The sequence below is a fragment of the Schistocerca cancellata genome, chromosome 3 (assembly GCF_023864275.1).
Source record: "Schistocerca cancellata isolate TAMUIC-IGC-003103 chromosome 3, iqSchCanc2.1, whole genome shotgun sequence".
Classification (NCBI taxonomy): domain Eukaryota; kingdom Metazoa; phylum Arthropoda; class Insecta; order Orthoptera; family Acrididae; genus Schistocerca; species Schistocerca cancellata.
Genome location: NC_064628.1, coordinates 609,480,435 through 609,497,870, shown reverse-complemented (window position 1 = coordinate 609,497,870; position 17,436 = coordinate 609,480,435).

The window sequence follows — 17,436 nt, the reverse complement described above, 5'->3', positions numbered from 1 at the left end:
AATCCAAATCCATTTACGTCTTCATAAAATTGTTTCAGTTCTTCTGTTGATGCTCCGAGACAGAGATAGATATCGTTACTTAATCGTAGTTACAGCCTGTTTTTCCTCCAAATATCATCTGTCTGATCAATTATTTTGTTCATGATGTATTTTGCCGGCCGCATGTGGCCGAGCGGTTCTACGCGCTTCAGTCCGGAACCGCGCGACCGCTACGGTCTCAGATTCGAATCCTGCCTGGGGCATGGATGTGTGTGATGTCCTTAGGTTAGTTAGGTTTAAGTAGTTCTAAGTTCTAGGGGACTGATGACCTCAGATGTTAAGTCCCATAGTGCTCAAAGCCATTTGAACCACGATGTATTTTCTGACTGTGAAACTTGAAACCGCTGCAACACGTACTCTAGTTTTCGATCTCTGGACGGTTTTCGTTCTTATAGTGCCTCTTCTCATGCCGTACTCGTTAATGCCTAGTTTTTAAAGAAGCGTCATTTATTCCTACCGGTAACCAACGTCATCGGAGACAACTAATACGACTGTCCGTCCTAAAACTCTTTTTTCTCCTTTTATTACTTCATTTAATTTTAAATCAGATTGATGTTTACTACGTTTCTCCGCCCTTTCCTTCATTACGTTTTGCAACCCATGCTTGCTTATATTTCGTAATCTGATTGAGCACATTCCTCCTTTGGGGTACAGTGGTTGGGCCGAAATATGGAAACACCAAATCAAAACACATTTTGATGCCTAATACGCTGTAGGAAAACCGTTGGCCTTCAAAACAGTTTCCAGTCGGCTCGGAATGGATAAGTATACGTCCTGTATGGTTTGCCAGAACGTCTTACCATTATTCCTGCAAAATAGTGGCAAGTTTGGGTGGATAGAGATTAAGCACCCTTCTCTCCAGAGTAGACCACAGAGACTCAATAATACTGAGATTTTGGTACTATGGTGCCCAGGGAGGTGCAACAACTCATCGTCGTGCTTACAAAAAAGTCCTGGACGACACGAGCTGTGCGAACAGGTGCTCTGTCGTCTCGGAACACAGCCTCGCCATTGGGGAAGAAATATTATACCATGGGATGGACCTGAGCAGCCAAATTGGTCACATAATCCTTGACAGTAATGCGACTTTGCAGGCTCTCTATCGAGCCCTTGTAATACCACGATATGGCTGCTCAAATCATCGCCGAATTCACGTCATGTATCACACTTGAGACGCAGACTCGGCCAGATGTTGGAAACAGTGTGAAACAAGACTCACCGAATCACATTCTTCCACTGACTGTTCCATAGTCCATGTTTTATGTCTTCAGCACCACATTTTCCTCTTAGGGCACTTGCATTGTTGATGAGTGGTTTTGGGACCCCACCTCGCTCACCAGTTTCCTGGGTCTAGAGCTCCATTAGTGTTGTTTTGGTGCAGACAGGGTTGGCGAGAGCGACGTTCGGTTCCGCAGTGGCTCTTGAGCTGTTGTCCTCTTATTTTTCGTCACAGTGCTCTTCAGTGACCGTCTGTCACGATCATTAACATACACTTCCATTGTGATGTGGTACAGCGGATGTTGTTTTTCCGCTTCCCCTGTATACGGTATAAATCTTCTATACGTCGCCTCTGGAAACACCAAGCACTTTGGCTCCCTTGTTTAGGAAGCACGCAGTATACGAGCACCAATAATTTTCCCATATTCGAATTCACTTACCCCCAACATAATGCACGCACAGAACACTCCTCCGACAATCACCGAAACCTGCAACTTATTGAGGTGAGAACATTCCACAAGTGATGTTCGTTGTTAAAATTAACAGTGGCCCTGCATGCTTGACTAGCGTCTGCATTTCTTTTCAAGAATACATTTCTCGCGGTGTTTCCACATTTTTGTGCACTCCTGTACACCTGCGTTTAAAATCAGCACATTTCCTGAAGGCATGTCTAAATACTGCACAAAAAGCTTGGAGTAACTAAAAGAGAGGGTGCTGCTTCAGTTTATTTTACACTATCTTGTAGTCTACTAATATAAATTCTTCTCTTGTATACTCCTCTCGAATCGTCCAAAGAAATGTTAAAAGCAGTTTTTCACTTCTGGACGCTGATAACCTCGCCGTTGAGCGATCATAAGCACCAACCACACACACTTGTCACTTCGCTCTATGTAACCTGAAATTCCAACCCTTTAATGTTTATAGGGCGGAATGTTTTGTGTAGTGCCCTGCTTGGAAACCTCTGATAAACGAGGTAAGAAATAACGATAAAAAAAAGATCAATATTAAGAATATCGAAATAAGAGCTGTCTGGGCGTGTGTGCCTGCTTTGGCGCCGCACAGTTGTCGTCGCGTCCGCTAATGGTCTGTATATCACCGCCTCTGGGGAAAAGACGATTTCGGGCCGACGATAGCTCGAGTGTAAACGTATCGTATGTTCATAAAACAGGAGGCACACTCTAGGGGGTACTCTTCTTTTTTAGCTCTCTAGTACATGTGGGACAGTACTTTTTTTAAAACTTTTCATTCATTTACAGATGCTATAAACACTATGGTCTCAACTGTGAGGCTTCAAGCTCATACCTACACGCCCCAGTATACTAAAGATATTGCGATCTTGCTTAACGGTACAATCGGTTTCAAATGTCTGAAAAATATGAGTCTGATTCTCCTTTCTCGTTGATTGCACAATCCAAATTATTTCAGCATAAGCGAGAAAATTTCATGTGAAACCTTACCTATTTTTTGATTCACGCAAACAATTTATATTTTGCCTTAAGCGATATTCATCTTAGAATTAAATCTGCACCACTCTCTTCAACAAAACTCTAGACTTATATTTCAGCTGTGTTTCGAAATTAAACAGTAATATTTATTTAATGTACCTGAAAAGCACACATAATTAATTGTAAAGGAGGTGATAATGTTCAGTAAGAACGTTTTCTCTGTCCCAAATGAGTGAACGTGAAATATACTGGATGATCAGTTGTTTCTTCATGCGATTATGGGCCATTTTCAAGTCTCTAAATTAGGGTCTGGACTGAGTATTAAAGCCGCCCAGTTTTCATAGAAAATCTAAACTGGAGAGATATTTCACTGGTAAAATAAAAGACTTTAATCCTTGTACATTATCTCGTATTATCTTCATGACGCCACATTTGCTCACCTTCTATACTCTATAGTCTTATTTTGCTCCATTTACTTACTAATTCGGAAACCGCTTAGGATGACAAAGTAGCATTCGACGAGCTTTGTCTCTATGTGAACTTAGTAAGATCAAAATGTTAACAGTCTGTACGTCATGGAATTTTCTCTGTTTTATTTTTTCAGTCATATTACTGACTATTGAACGTGTAACCTCACGTAATGCTCACAAGGGTATTCATCTCCAGTAGCACTGTTCCGTATTTTGATACCTTTGGCGATTATGTCCAGTTTATGGACAAATTGTTTGTCTCCATGTGCTCATTTGGTGAACGACATACTCACTGTGAGAACTGGAACGCTGCAGCCAGTAAAGTGTCGAACTTAACTCTCATCAAGCACGACTCGAGACTACTTGGAAGTCATACTGCAGATACATCGGCACTTCCAAAGACTGATCCAGCCTTGGAGATTATGCCTAATGAGGCCTGGCATGAAGTAGGTTTTAAACTCATCAGTAACGTCAACTAATCCATGACAAGAATTGCGGAACGGTGTTAGTGTTAACAAAGGTCGCACACTGTATTAAGTGCCAGAAATCGTTGTTGCTGCTCCGTCCCTAGTATAGCAATTCAACTAGTGCAAAAATCGTCCTTTGATCTCACGATTAATGTACTCAAGAGTTACGCAAAACTATACACAAACATTCAGCTGTAAATTAATATAAATGTTGAATCTGCGACAAAGCTCCAAATACGTCGCTGCACAGTGAAAATTCATTCTGGAAATAATCCTCTATGCTTGGACTAAGCATTTCTCTGCAATATCCTATCTTTCAGGTTTCAAGAGTGCTAGGCTCGCAAGGAACGAAAGAGAACTGTGAACTTGGGTAGGGGAGAGATACTCGTGGAATTAAGGCTGCCCGTGAAAAGTAGACGTCCCAGGATTGAAGCCCGGTCCGACACATTGATTTACTCTGCTACGATGTTTCAGATCTGCGCAAGCTCAGTTTCATAGTTCAAATTCATTCTGCAAATAAAATGTTTATTAAAAATGTATACCAACCTACGTATGGCATTATAGTGTGCTACGTGTGATATAATGACAGTCCAGCATGTATAACTGCAACGAAAATAATTACGCAAACTTTGCCTCTCGTGAGAGTTGCGCCAGCTTCAGGGGAAATGCATCAAGCAATTCCTATTTGTCACATTGACAGTTACTACTAAATATGCAATGTAATGCACGTTAGAAGACGAAACTTTCTATTCAAGCTTCCTTCACTCTGAATAGTAGACACAACTCGTGACGAATCTCAGCAGCGTCCATTTACAAACACAAAAATCGAATAACAACACGCACTTCCGCAGCTGTTGGAAGCAACTATTTTCGTCGCCACTGTAATTTCAAATGGTTCAAATGGCTCTAAGCACTATGGGACTTAACAGCTGAGGTCATCAGTCCCCTAAACTTAGAACTACTTAAACCTAACCAACCTAAGGACATCACACACATCCACGCCCGAGGCAGGATTCGAACTTGCGACCGTAGCAGCCGCGTGGTTCCGGACTCAAGCCCCTAGAACCGCTCGGCCACCACGGCCAACCACTGTAATTTGCTTTCACCTCCAGACAAACGGGTTCTGCATCAAAACAAGTATTTCTTTGATAAAATGTGACGTAAATACATTGAAGTACATAGCGACCCAATGTTTAAAACTTGCAGAATTCAAAACAGTGTTTGATAGCAAATTTTTGCCCTTTATTTTGTAACCGATTTCGATATATGTGATCACGATTAAAAATGTCTGGCTCCCTAAACCAGTATTCAAAAATAGCTTCTAACCAAGATAAGCACCGTTAAAATACGTAAAAACACAAAACACTATGATCAACATAAGTAACATATAGTTTAGGATCACCGACAGATTACCGTCGATAGAATGTCTTGAATTCAACAAAGGACTCCTCTGGCTTCGTAAGCAAACAATAGATGTCACTGTATTCGTGCAGCGTTATTCTGATCTGCCAAGATTTAAATATAAGCAAATCGGCCTCACTTTGTGCTTAAACCTCGTAAATTAGTAAATACACCATTCACTTGCAACAGTGAATGCAAGCCATGATTTCGAAGGCACCCTAATGGGTAGTAAAATTTCTGTAATTATTTTCAAAAATAAGTATATGCAGGGTGGTTCAGCTGCCCCTACCTATGGGTTTTATGCAACCAGCAACACCTTCAAAAACCTTGTGTGATATTTTCATTTTCTCTTGCTCGGTATGCACGAGCTGTTGTCCCTGTAGAAAAAACGATCAGATCCTTTTGCTAGGAAATTTTATGTAGTTAAATTTTGTAATGAGATACGTTTTCGCTGGAGTCCAAGGTTTCCCGAATAATTCGAGAAAAAAGCGTCTGAACGTCACTTTTTTAAGTTTTTCTTGAATAATTCGAAACCTACGGCCTCTAGCGGAGACGTACCCGGTATAAAATTTAACTACGCCGAATTTTCTAAAAAGAGTCCGGTTCATTTCTTCTTTAGAACTAGTAATTTGTCTATAGCGAGCAAGAGAATATGAAAATATTGGCTAAAAACAGTCTTTGTTGCAATTTTAGTTTTTTATTTTCCAACGACGCGTTTCGCCTTATTTAGGCATCTTCAGGTTATCTTTTCTAGATGGACGCGAGAGGCACCAAGATCTTCATAACGTGTTCCCGTTCACGTTATCTTTTCTAGATGGACGCGAGAGGCACCAAGATCTGCATAACGCGTTCCTGTGAACGGGAACACATTATGAAGATCTTGGTGCCTCTCGCGTCCATCTAGAAAAGATAACCTGAAGATGCCTAAATAAGGCGAAACGAGTTGTTGAAAAATAAAAAACTAAAATTGCAACCAATACTGTTTTAAACCAATACTGTTAAGCACAGGTTTGCTGTATGCCCTATATGGATTGGAAGAATTGCTAGAATATGAAAACCCTGTTCGTTGTGTAGTTGTGTGTGTGTGAAAGAGAGAGAGAGAGAGAGAGAGAGAGAGAAATAGGAGAGATTACGTAGGGGGTGGGGGAGACGCATGTAGAAATGTAGGTCGGTCCTCGCGACGTACGATCTCGTGGCGCTGGCGCACCGATCACTACTTCTGCACGCCTTCGCCGTGCTCCATGGCGGCGGCGTCATGCATTTTTCTAGTCAGTCGCCGGCCATCCATCAGAAGTATGGCTCGGCAGTGCGCGCCGCAGTCTGTCGCCGGAACGACGTCGGGGGATGTGGAGGTGGCGTCCGCTCGACCAACTGCCTCGCCGCCCGCCCCCGCCTCCTGCCGCCGCACGCCACCAACTACTACCCCCGCCTCCCGCCTCCTTCATCGAGGACGCCGCGCCGTCCAATAAATACCGGCGACCGGGCCCGGCGATTCCATCCGGCGCAGCAGTGGCGGCGGCGGCGGCCGTCGCCGTCCGGTCGGCCCTTCCCATTGGACTCCTCCAAATATTATGAGGCAGCCGCCACGGGTCGGCTCATCTGCCGCAGCGCGGCGCGATAAAGAATTCACAATCTGCGCCACCCGGCTGGTGGGCCTCGCCAGGAGCCAATCAAAAAGTCATCAGCGCGACGCCGCGTTGCGTAGCCGCCAGCGGGGCGTCGATGGGGCCGAAATATTCATTACGGGCGCGGCCGCCAGAGCTCGCCACCGCAGCTGCCGCACAACCCATCCGGGTCGTCCGCCTTTGTCTTTCCCGGCTATTACTCCACATCAATCAGTAAAACGCTGTTAATTCCCTCTGTATCATTTGTGAAGACATATTCAGTCACTCGATAATGCACGTGTAGTAGATATTTTGGCTCTAGGGTTTCACGTCTCAAGCGAATATTATTTCCAAAACATTTCACAGCTCCAAATGGCAGAAACAATTATAAACGATTAAGCCAGGCGCACAGGAAGCTGATAAGGACAGATTTGGTTGACATCACTTACCGTCTCAAGGAATTACTCTCGTGGAAGCATAAAAAGCGAAACTGGGCAAAACCATAGTAACGAAAGCTCATCAATAAATCAAGAATCATGACATAGATTTATATCAACTACAGAAAATGATGTGCAAGGAAGACAACCGGTGGCCTCCGAACAAGTTACTAGAAGAATAAATGTTACGTACAAATGGACTTGGATAAACCACTACCAAGAGCTGTGGACTGAGGAAGATGACAAAGAGCAAGAAACAAGAACTCCGTTGGAAGAAGGAAACCAGCTTGTGTATTAGGAAGATGACAACATACTATATGAGACATTGGAGGTCTGATACCGAAGAAAACAAGAAAGCTGCAGGGTGTAGGACTGATGTTAATTTTGAGGCTGTTGCTGCACTTTTTAAATGAATTCTGTAAGATCAGGGTAGTCTTCAACTTGTGGAAGACGCTGGAGATAATACCTCTCTGAACAAAAGTAGGAGGTAACGTCTGTGACAACTACAGAGGAATAAATCTGTAAACACCTCCTATTCCTCTGCCAGATTTAACAACGAGACTTTCCCTGCTATGTGGGTTACGCTTATGCTTCGAACCATCATGGGAAAACGAGGATATCCAAGACATTGAATGCAAGTGATAAAGAGTTTCATCAGCACACAGAAATTATTAAAAAGATAGGGAAAAAGAAGATAGGGCTAATAAATATCTACAAAAGAATGCGACAAGGGTGTAGCCTTTCAACTACCATACTCAGTACACAGCGGCGTTGTTATACAGTGGAAACGCGAACTTAAACGAAGTTTCGACTTAATATCACAATACAGACACACACACACACACACACACACACACACACACACACACACACACACACACACATATGCTCTGCTCTTTGCCGATGACAAATAACTATTCACAAGCTAGAAAGTGACCTCCGGTTCACAGTACATTGGCCAAACCAGATATGTAGGAACTATCACCTAAAAGTTCCATTGAAACAAACTAAACTAATGTCCTTCAGAGGGAAACATCCCGTTCACTTGAAATAGCACTAGACAAAGAATCAATAGATCAGGAGTCACATTTACAGCTGTTAGGCTGCGAAATTGGCTATGGATATGAAAACGACGTCATCATATATAAGTTTTAAATGGTGTGTGGCATAATACAGACAACACTGGCTGACAAGTAAGGATACAAAGATACAGTTTTATGAAGTAATGGCTGCGCTATACTAATGTATACATTTAAGTCTTGGACACTGAGAAAGACAATAAAAAAGAATGCAGTCAGTTGAATCGAATTCTGAAAGGAAGTTAAATGATGTACCCTCAGAGATCAAATACAAAACAATGTTTTGAGACAGGAACTTAATATGTGCTTATTATATACCTCGTAAATGCAAAATAGGCGAGGGTGTATAAAATGTAAACAAGATATGAACAGAATGGAGGAAGACAGATTAATTAAACAAGTAATTAAACATAAACGAATAGGAAGGCGAGATGGAGGTCGACTGAAAAACAGATGTCTTCAGTTTGGTCGGAGCAGGCTGTAAACCTACTCCATGAAGTCAAGAAAAAAAAGGAAAACCCGACCAAACCGGATTAAAGGACTGACTCTCAAATCGCAAGAACAACATTACACAGGCTTCGTTCTTCGCTCGAAAAGTGACAGAAAACTTTGACGGTTCGATATATGAGTTGATCAGTCAAAATTATTTTGTTTCTCCAGCTCACGTTTCGCATGATTACTACAAAAACTGGGAGTTTGAAACACTGGAAATTCCAGGGAAGTACATAAACGTTATGTCAAATGAGAGAGAAATCGATTGTGCTCTTGGTATGATATTATCATGATGTCCAAATGATGCATTTTAAGAATATTCTAAGAAACGGAGTGGACAAATAGAGATTCGAAGCTCGCACAACACTTATCACTACTAGAGAAATTATTTGAGAAAATATAGTAAACTGTGACGTTTCGCTCGGTAATATACAGGGTGTAACGGGTATAAGTGCAAACATTTATATGAGTGGTGCCTTAATATGCACACACATTAATGTGTTGGTTTTTTTTGTCTGCATCACAAAGTCTTCGCCGGCCAGAGTGGCCTTGCGGCTCGAGGCGCTACAGTCTGGAACCGAGCGACCGCTCCGGTCGCAGCTTCGAATCCTGCCTCGGGCATGGATGTGTGTGATGTCCTTAGGTTAGGTAGGTTTAATTAGTTCTAAGTTCTAGGGGACTGATGACCTCAGAAGCTAAGTCGCATAGTGCTCAGAGCAATTTGAATCATTTTTTGAACAAAGTTTTCCTGGAAACACGTCAAGTAATTTACTATCTGATGTTTCCTGCACAGCCGTAACTGTCCCGCTAACGAAGTGGACTACGCCTGTCAGTATAGACTAACAATTTTGCGTCCACGTGTCCACACCAGACCCGCTGCCTGGCGCAAAATAAGCATTAATGTCTTGTTCTTGTCACATGTACCTAGAGGTACTAACCAACCCTAAAAACATATAGCTCATAATAGCTATAATTATTAGTCTGCAAACGACGTAAATACCGATGTAATGTTTTTCAGTACATCGTCCTCAGTCACCAACAGAAACATTTGCACTTACATACTGTATATTGGCTTACATTTGTGTCGTTAAATAAAATGCGTGTTATTATGTTACACTTGAGGAGTTTCGCTGTGTGTGAAGTATGTTGTTTTCATGCACATACCAGCCTTAATACTATATCAATATCCCTGCTTCTGTAATAATAACTTTGCTTGATATATATATATAAGAATACTTTGACATATGGCGAAAGGTTAATTCTGATCTGTATGGAGTTGGAAACCACCTTCTGTTTTACGGAGGCACAGAAACTAAATTTATCGAGTGTCATTTTATTTGCAGCTCTAACAAAATAACTGAGATTCTATTACTTTTGCTGATTTGAATGTTTTTAATATCTGATTTAAAACTTAATAGGTGTAGCCATAATTTTTCTGAAAGTAATACAGTGCACGAGAGTAGTCAAATCAGATGTCATCAGTTACTTTTCTTGTGGTATTCCTCTGCTTTATACTTTTTGTGGCATGTTAATAGTAGCGAAAACAAATCTTCGAGTTTTGTATACAGAAACCAAATTGCACTATTCATCAAAAAGGCACTCCTTCAAAATTTTACTTTTCATAGTTGGCTACAGTTACTCACAAACGTTTCGAAATAACTTTCTCCCACAGCTTCGAGAACTAGATTTCAGATTAGATCCCGATTATACCTTTATGAAATATCGAAAACCTTTTGAAACAACAACAACAGATATGGTCTGGAAAGTTAGTCTATTAAATTCACTGCACGGTTCAACAGGCATCCTCGTCAGTTGTTACTAATCACAATAATAATTATAGCCTAGTGATATTTTAAAGTCTGTAGACTACTGCTTGTTGACATATTCAGTAGTACCAGCGTTCCGTTCAGTGTTAAGAATAGTTGACACGTATTGAGAAATTAAAATATAGGTATAACTGATATCGAAGAGCAACTGAAACTACACAGAATAACCTTCTTGGGTCGACCAACTTTCTAGATCCCAGCAAACAGAAGGCGCTCTTAACATTAAGAATCAGAGTTTGCACACATATCTGCTGATATTTATTTAATGTGGAGAGACGCAAATTGAACCTCGCTTGAACAAATGTTGTAAATTGAATGAAATGTTAATAGCTCTAAGTTAATTCTAAAATATATGAAAAATAGTAGATGAAGCCTATAAATAATGTGCTAGCTTTAAGATGTAAAGTATCATGTATTGATCCAGAAATAGCCACTCGCACACTTACCACTCAGATATACTTCTATTTCGCCAATCAAATTCCACAACCTATTTCCTGTTGTTCTTTTCCAGTGCTTTAGACAGCTTATATTAATATACTCGTATAGTGTGTCCTACTGGTAAGCACATTACAAAGCTCTGATCGGCATCAAATAATGAGTGTGAGTTGTAAAAATCTATATTTTCTTTATAAAATTAACAGAATTTTCCGTCGGTATTTGGCAGAACATGCTAATAATATTAGAAAGAAAAATGCTTCCCAATTTTCGGCAAAATTAAATTTATTTGGTCACGAACCGTTTTCCGGCTTCTGAGGCCATTTTAAGATGACAAATGAATGTTGCAAACACCTATACACACGATGTTTGACGTACGCAGATATTATTTGTACAGAAGGTACAAAAGTGACAATGTGTTTACATAGGAAAATGTTTCAGTAATGACATTAACCAAAAATTGGGGTAAACGAAGTTTTTATGTAGAGGTACATAGGCCTATAACAAGTGATAAGAAATAAAATGAATGTACAGTTTGAATCTAGTATCTGTAACGAAAAATTAATTATACAAGGAGAAAAATGAAAATGAAGTCTGATCATTTAATATTAGGCTGGAATTGTGTGACATGTGTTTGTTGATTCAACTGAAGATGTCCTGAGAAGCCAAAAGCCGGTTCGTGACCAAAAAAATATAATTTTGCAGAACATTTGGAAGTGTTTCCTTTTTAACACTTTTATCATGTTCTGCCAAACACCGACAGAAAATTCAATTAATTGTATAAATTGTGCTAACAAAGTGCAGCTAATCATCATGTAGAGAAGAATATTGAAACAGAAGCTAACGGCCACGCAAAATATTTGGTTCAACAGGGAGTGTTTACATCGGAACGTTAATCGACTATACGTCAACATTGAATCAAAGCGTGCTTCGTTAGCTGCAGTGAAAGCTATCAAGATCGGCGAGAGAACACGGACAGGAGAAGAAATGCGAAACTGGTACAGAATCCGTGATAACGTAAGTTCACATTTAAAAGTTTGTCACATGCTTGTTCCGAACGTCATACATCCGTGCGAGTTCGACAGTTTTTATCGCGATGTCCGCGAAGAAGTAAATGCGACTTGTCCACCAAATGTATCTACCCAAAAAAGAATTGTTGCAGTTAACAAAGTGTAAACTTCTGACAACACCTGTTGACAATCAACAATATAACGAACTTATCAAAAATAAAAATTACTGTGGATGAGCTCAAAGTGTTAAATGAAGGTATTACATATGCTCCACGATGCATAATTTCTGAGAAACAGGCAAATGTGCTAAAAGTAGATTTGAGCTCGCGTTAGGTGATGATCTTTCTACGAAGCATTTATTAGCCCATGATTTAAAAATTGCTGCTGCTGTTAATGACGGACTCACAAGCGATGAAATCAGTAGGTTAAGCAAGTTTAAGAAGAAAATAATCCCCAACAATATCATCGCTACCAAACCTGATAAACAGTTTTGTTCATTTGAACAAAAGTGATTACTTTTCAAAAGTGAACAAGTTCCTTGATAGTTCCGACTTGTGACCTCTACGAAAAGATCCGACTGCAGCTTTCAGTGAACAAATGAAAATCACCGTCAAACCATGTAAAAGTATTATCTCTGAAACTAACAGCCGTATGCTAATTAATACGAATTCCATGGTTCCTAGATTACACTAAAATAGTGTTATAATACGCTCAGTACTGTCATCCTTTTCTGCTCTATGTTACCTACAAGCGAAAGAGCTTCATTATATCATTAAAAAGAAAAATAGTGTGTGTAAAACAGAATTACTTTCGGTTTCAAAACAAGTATTATAGTCAGTGTGATGGCCTAGTTATAGGTTCACCACTTAGTTCAATAATATCCGAAATTTTCCTGGACAATTTCGAACAAAACTTCTTACACAAATAGCCGTTGAATTGTAAAGTTAACTACTGATTCAGATGTGTCGATTACGTGCTGCGTTTACGCGGCAGTGCCACTGGATAGTTAGATACATTACTACAGCATGTAAACTCACAACGTAAGAAAATTCAGTTTACAATGAAGCTGGGAGGCTGTTCTATAAATATCTTGGGCCTTACATAAAGACTTTGTTTACCCTTTTTAGTTAATGTAATTATGGCAATTTTTTCCTATTTAGAAACTTCGTCATTTTTGTATCTTCTGTATAAATAATATCCCTGTATGTTGTACATCATGTTTATCATTGTTTGAAGATGGCCTGAGAAACCATAAGCCGGTTCGTGGTAAAGTAAATATAATTTTGGAGAACATTAGATAGTGTTTTCCTTTTAAATATTAATATATTTTCCTTTTACAATTTCAATTTATTTACAGTTTGCGATAAATATACGACTAAGCCGGCGCCTTCCCTAATGTGTTTGATGTCTTACCTGAGGAATTTTACCTGTTTTGTAGACTGCGAACATCTTTTGTATTATTTTGAAAGACTTTCATGACGACAGGTATCACACGTTACGTGCCAAATTATATAAACTGTGAAACGCTGCTGTTGTCTGTAATCAAATAACTTAACATATAAACATCTTCACCAAAGGCGTAATAATTTCGGGGGACCTAGTATTTGCTAATCTTATCTAGGACCCCAACATCTGCTCCATATATACACAAGTGTCGACTTCGTCAGATCTCTGTCGAGAAACACACTACTCTCCAGCCTTTTGTTTGTAAGCGTGAATTTCATTTCCACGCAGTTAGGTTTGCAGCGAAGCACACTATTAGCGTGAGAGCCTTGAGATAAGAAAGCAGCATCGCTGGTGGCCCATTACCCCAGTCCTCCTCGCGTATCTACGTCGCCCTTACACCAGGCCTGGCTGTTTTCCAAGACTGCGGTTCCCAGGCTTTGCTCCAGTACAAATACGCACTTAATTAGAGCGACGCCGAGAAGCTACACTGCCTCTGTGTGCTATGCAGTTATTGTAACTTCAGGCTCCTGGAGTCTTTCAGCGACACAGTAAAATATATTGTTATTATGTATTCAGTCATTTCTTAACAACGGCGTGTTTAAGTAGAACGCTTTACTGAAAGAAATTACACCTGCTCGAAATGTACAACACCTTCCGCAAGGGAAGTTTATGAAGAAGATCACTTATAAGTCTGCCTCACAACTGTTCCGTCGAATCATGCCTGTGTTGCACATTTTTAACATACATTCCTGTTACAGCTATAATTACTGAGTGAAATACATCTTTCAGGGAGAACTCATTTTTCACCACCGCTGTTTCTAATATCAAGAATGAACCCTATAAGTACGTCACGAATCACCGGACGTAAGTCACCCCCGCATCAGAAAATAGAGACATTACTTTTTTTTGCACTTACTAATTTTTGTGGTTTACATTATTTACAGCTACATACTATACACACACCTCAAATGTTAAAATCGTAATTAAAACACGGGGGAAAGGAGCAGTAGGCGCATTTGACAAGGACAACGTATAGACATGCGATATCATTTCTGAATTACACATACTGCAATAGTGCAATATCAAAAGTCACTGACGGGACGTTGAAGACTAACCTCCTCCTCCCCCTCCAAAAGCCACAGGGATGATATCATCCAGATCTTTGTCACGAGCTATTGTCTTAGTTTCACTAAAACACCATACTTGCATTCCGATGGCAAATTAGCGGAAAAGTACTACAACACAGTAACTTCTATTTTACCACGTTTTATTAGGTGGCTTCCTTCTCTGTCTGTTCAGTACAGACTTTGCGAGAGATGTTAAACTAAGACCTAGATATCTGAATTGTTACACTTACAATTAGCTCATTGTCAGAACTGGACGACAAAGCAATATCAGTCCGCTTTCTTGAGTTTGGGGTAGGGTTCTCGGTTTATCACTGTTATTTCTCGATGCGCTAGAGACCTGCAACTTTCAGCATAATCCCGAACAGGATGACAATGCAATACTAACTCGGTTTCTTGTATGGCTTGTGGCAATGTTTCTTTGTGCATCACTGTCATTTCGCCCTTTTCCTGCTGCAGTCGCCAAAAATCTACGGGAAGAACAATTGTTCCTGAGTCTGCGCTTGAGAACGAATCTCCCTAATTTTTACGTTCACGGTCTTCTCGCGAGATATAAGTAGGAGAAAGAAATATATTGGCTTGGTCAGATGAAGCTAAACTGAAATAAACCTGAAATTTACCACATGTCTCTGTTGTAATCTCATCAAAATATTGCAATATATCACGTAGACAAGTCCAAAAAGCAGAATATACAGAATATAACTATTTAAACAACAATTAATTTTTAAAATACCATATTTTTTGTCGGACTAAAGAACATAAAATAATTTCTCCCAGCCCCATACACATAGTCCTAAGATTCTGTGATTGTGAATTTTTAATAGCTACGAAAATACTTGTAAGATATAAGACGAAGAATATGTGGTGCATGCAATACATAATTAATGCACAGGTAATTCACCTCTTTACTGTCACACTACCTACTAACTTAGGCGACAATAGTTCATCTCATTACTATTATCTATTGCATGCACCCCACGTTTTTCGTTTTAAATTATGAAATATTTTCATAGCTATTAAAAATTAACAATCAAAGATTTTCAGGATTTATCTGTATGTTGGAATCTATATGGTGCAATGAGAAATTATTTTATAATTTTTAGTCCGATTTATATGCGTGATATATGAAAAATTAATTTTAAATTAACCATTTGAGACACAACAAAATAAAAAAAAATTTTAATTTTCTCGCAGAATTTATGTTTATCGTCATAGTAAGCAGAAGATACAGGAATAGATTGGCAAAAAGTAAACAATCAATTGTTTTAAGTTGTGGTTTCACTTTGGGATGTACACTTGCCATTTCATGAGATACATTTGCAAAAAAATTCGCATGTTTACTAGACACAATCACACATCTTGTAACATCCATGAACTCATAATGCCTAAAAGAAACTATGGTCGTAAATAACAAGCAAAAACAGACCTAAAATTTAACAAATTTATATCAAAGATCTAATTTACGTTACAATAACTCTAGATCACTATAAAAAAGCACAATCTCCTACAATCACGTAGCAAAATCTCCGGTCCGATTGTTGCTTTGAACGCTGTAAGTGACTGCTATAATGCATTGCATTCGTAGAAGTACCTCGGTGTACCAACAGATGTCTCTGTCTTGCAACATCATCGGTGGTTTCAAGCGAAATGCACTGGTACTCAAAGGGTTAATTAATTATTGGCAAATATGAGTATGTAAGTATTGTTTATTCTAAACTGAGTCCCAAAAAGTCTTGGGAAGACTGTACGACACGAATCGGTCGACGGCTGTTGAAGCAAAAGGCATGCATTTATCTCCGAATTGTGATGGTAGAAATAGTCTCATCACTTCCCATCTGATTCGTAGGAAACCAACATATCGTTCCCCATGTCTCTGTGAAGACGACCTGACGTCCGTTCGTCAAACACTTATGGTCGTCCTGGGCGGTGGTTTACCGTTGAAAACATTCTGTATGCAATAATGAAGATCTACAGAAAACATTATCGATCACGAAAACCTGAATTCTTGTGAAATCTTCGGTGAACCTCTACTATGACCCACGCGTCTTGGACCAATTGTCACAACGTCCAGCATCTATCCCCAACATTGGGGTGTCATACACGCTCCGCCTTTAAACGAGAAAATGTTTTTGGTACTCTGTTTAATTTCAAGCAGATGTCTAGCCCTTCATCAAACAATACCTCATTTATGACTCTTGTGAATCTGCAGCACGTAGCTGTTAGGTACTTGTGCATGTGTGGTGCTCAGATTTTGGCAATCTGTGGTAATGTCTTATGGGACATCGGTCCCCTAAGCTTACACACTACTTAATCTAACTTATAAAAAGTTTTTCTTTTAAAATTCAGTCTTGAAAAGAAATTTTTTTTAAATTTTTTTATCGTTGTTCTAAAAATGTTTATTAAAATTAATCCTACTTAAACTAACTTCCACCAAGGGCGTCATGCACACTCATTCCCAAGGAAGGAGTCGAACCTCCGACAGGGGGATGCGTGCGGACCGCGACGAGACGGCTTAACCGCGTGGCTCCCCCCTCGCGGCGTGTTTAGATTATTCACCTTCAAATATCGACTGTACATGAATGAAGACTTCATAGGGAAATAATCTCGACAGATGATAGAACAGACACATCTCCGTATTATTATAATGAGGGGCCCACATGCGATTCTCATTCCTAAACACACAGTTTATACATTCGAGGCAATACGTGGCGCAGAAAATTTACAATCATTAAAACATCTTATATTAGCTTATATCCACACTACATCTACTTCAAATATTATGATGTGATGCAGTGAGTACGTGAATAAAATCTTCGTACTGACACATTTTCTTTTCATATATCTCAATTACTTACGCGTGAAAAATAATTGCGCGAAGCATTCTAATTGTCGCAGTGAACATAACACATATTGAGCTAGACTTTCCATTCTTTCCCATGTATC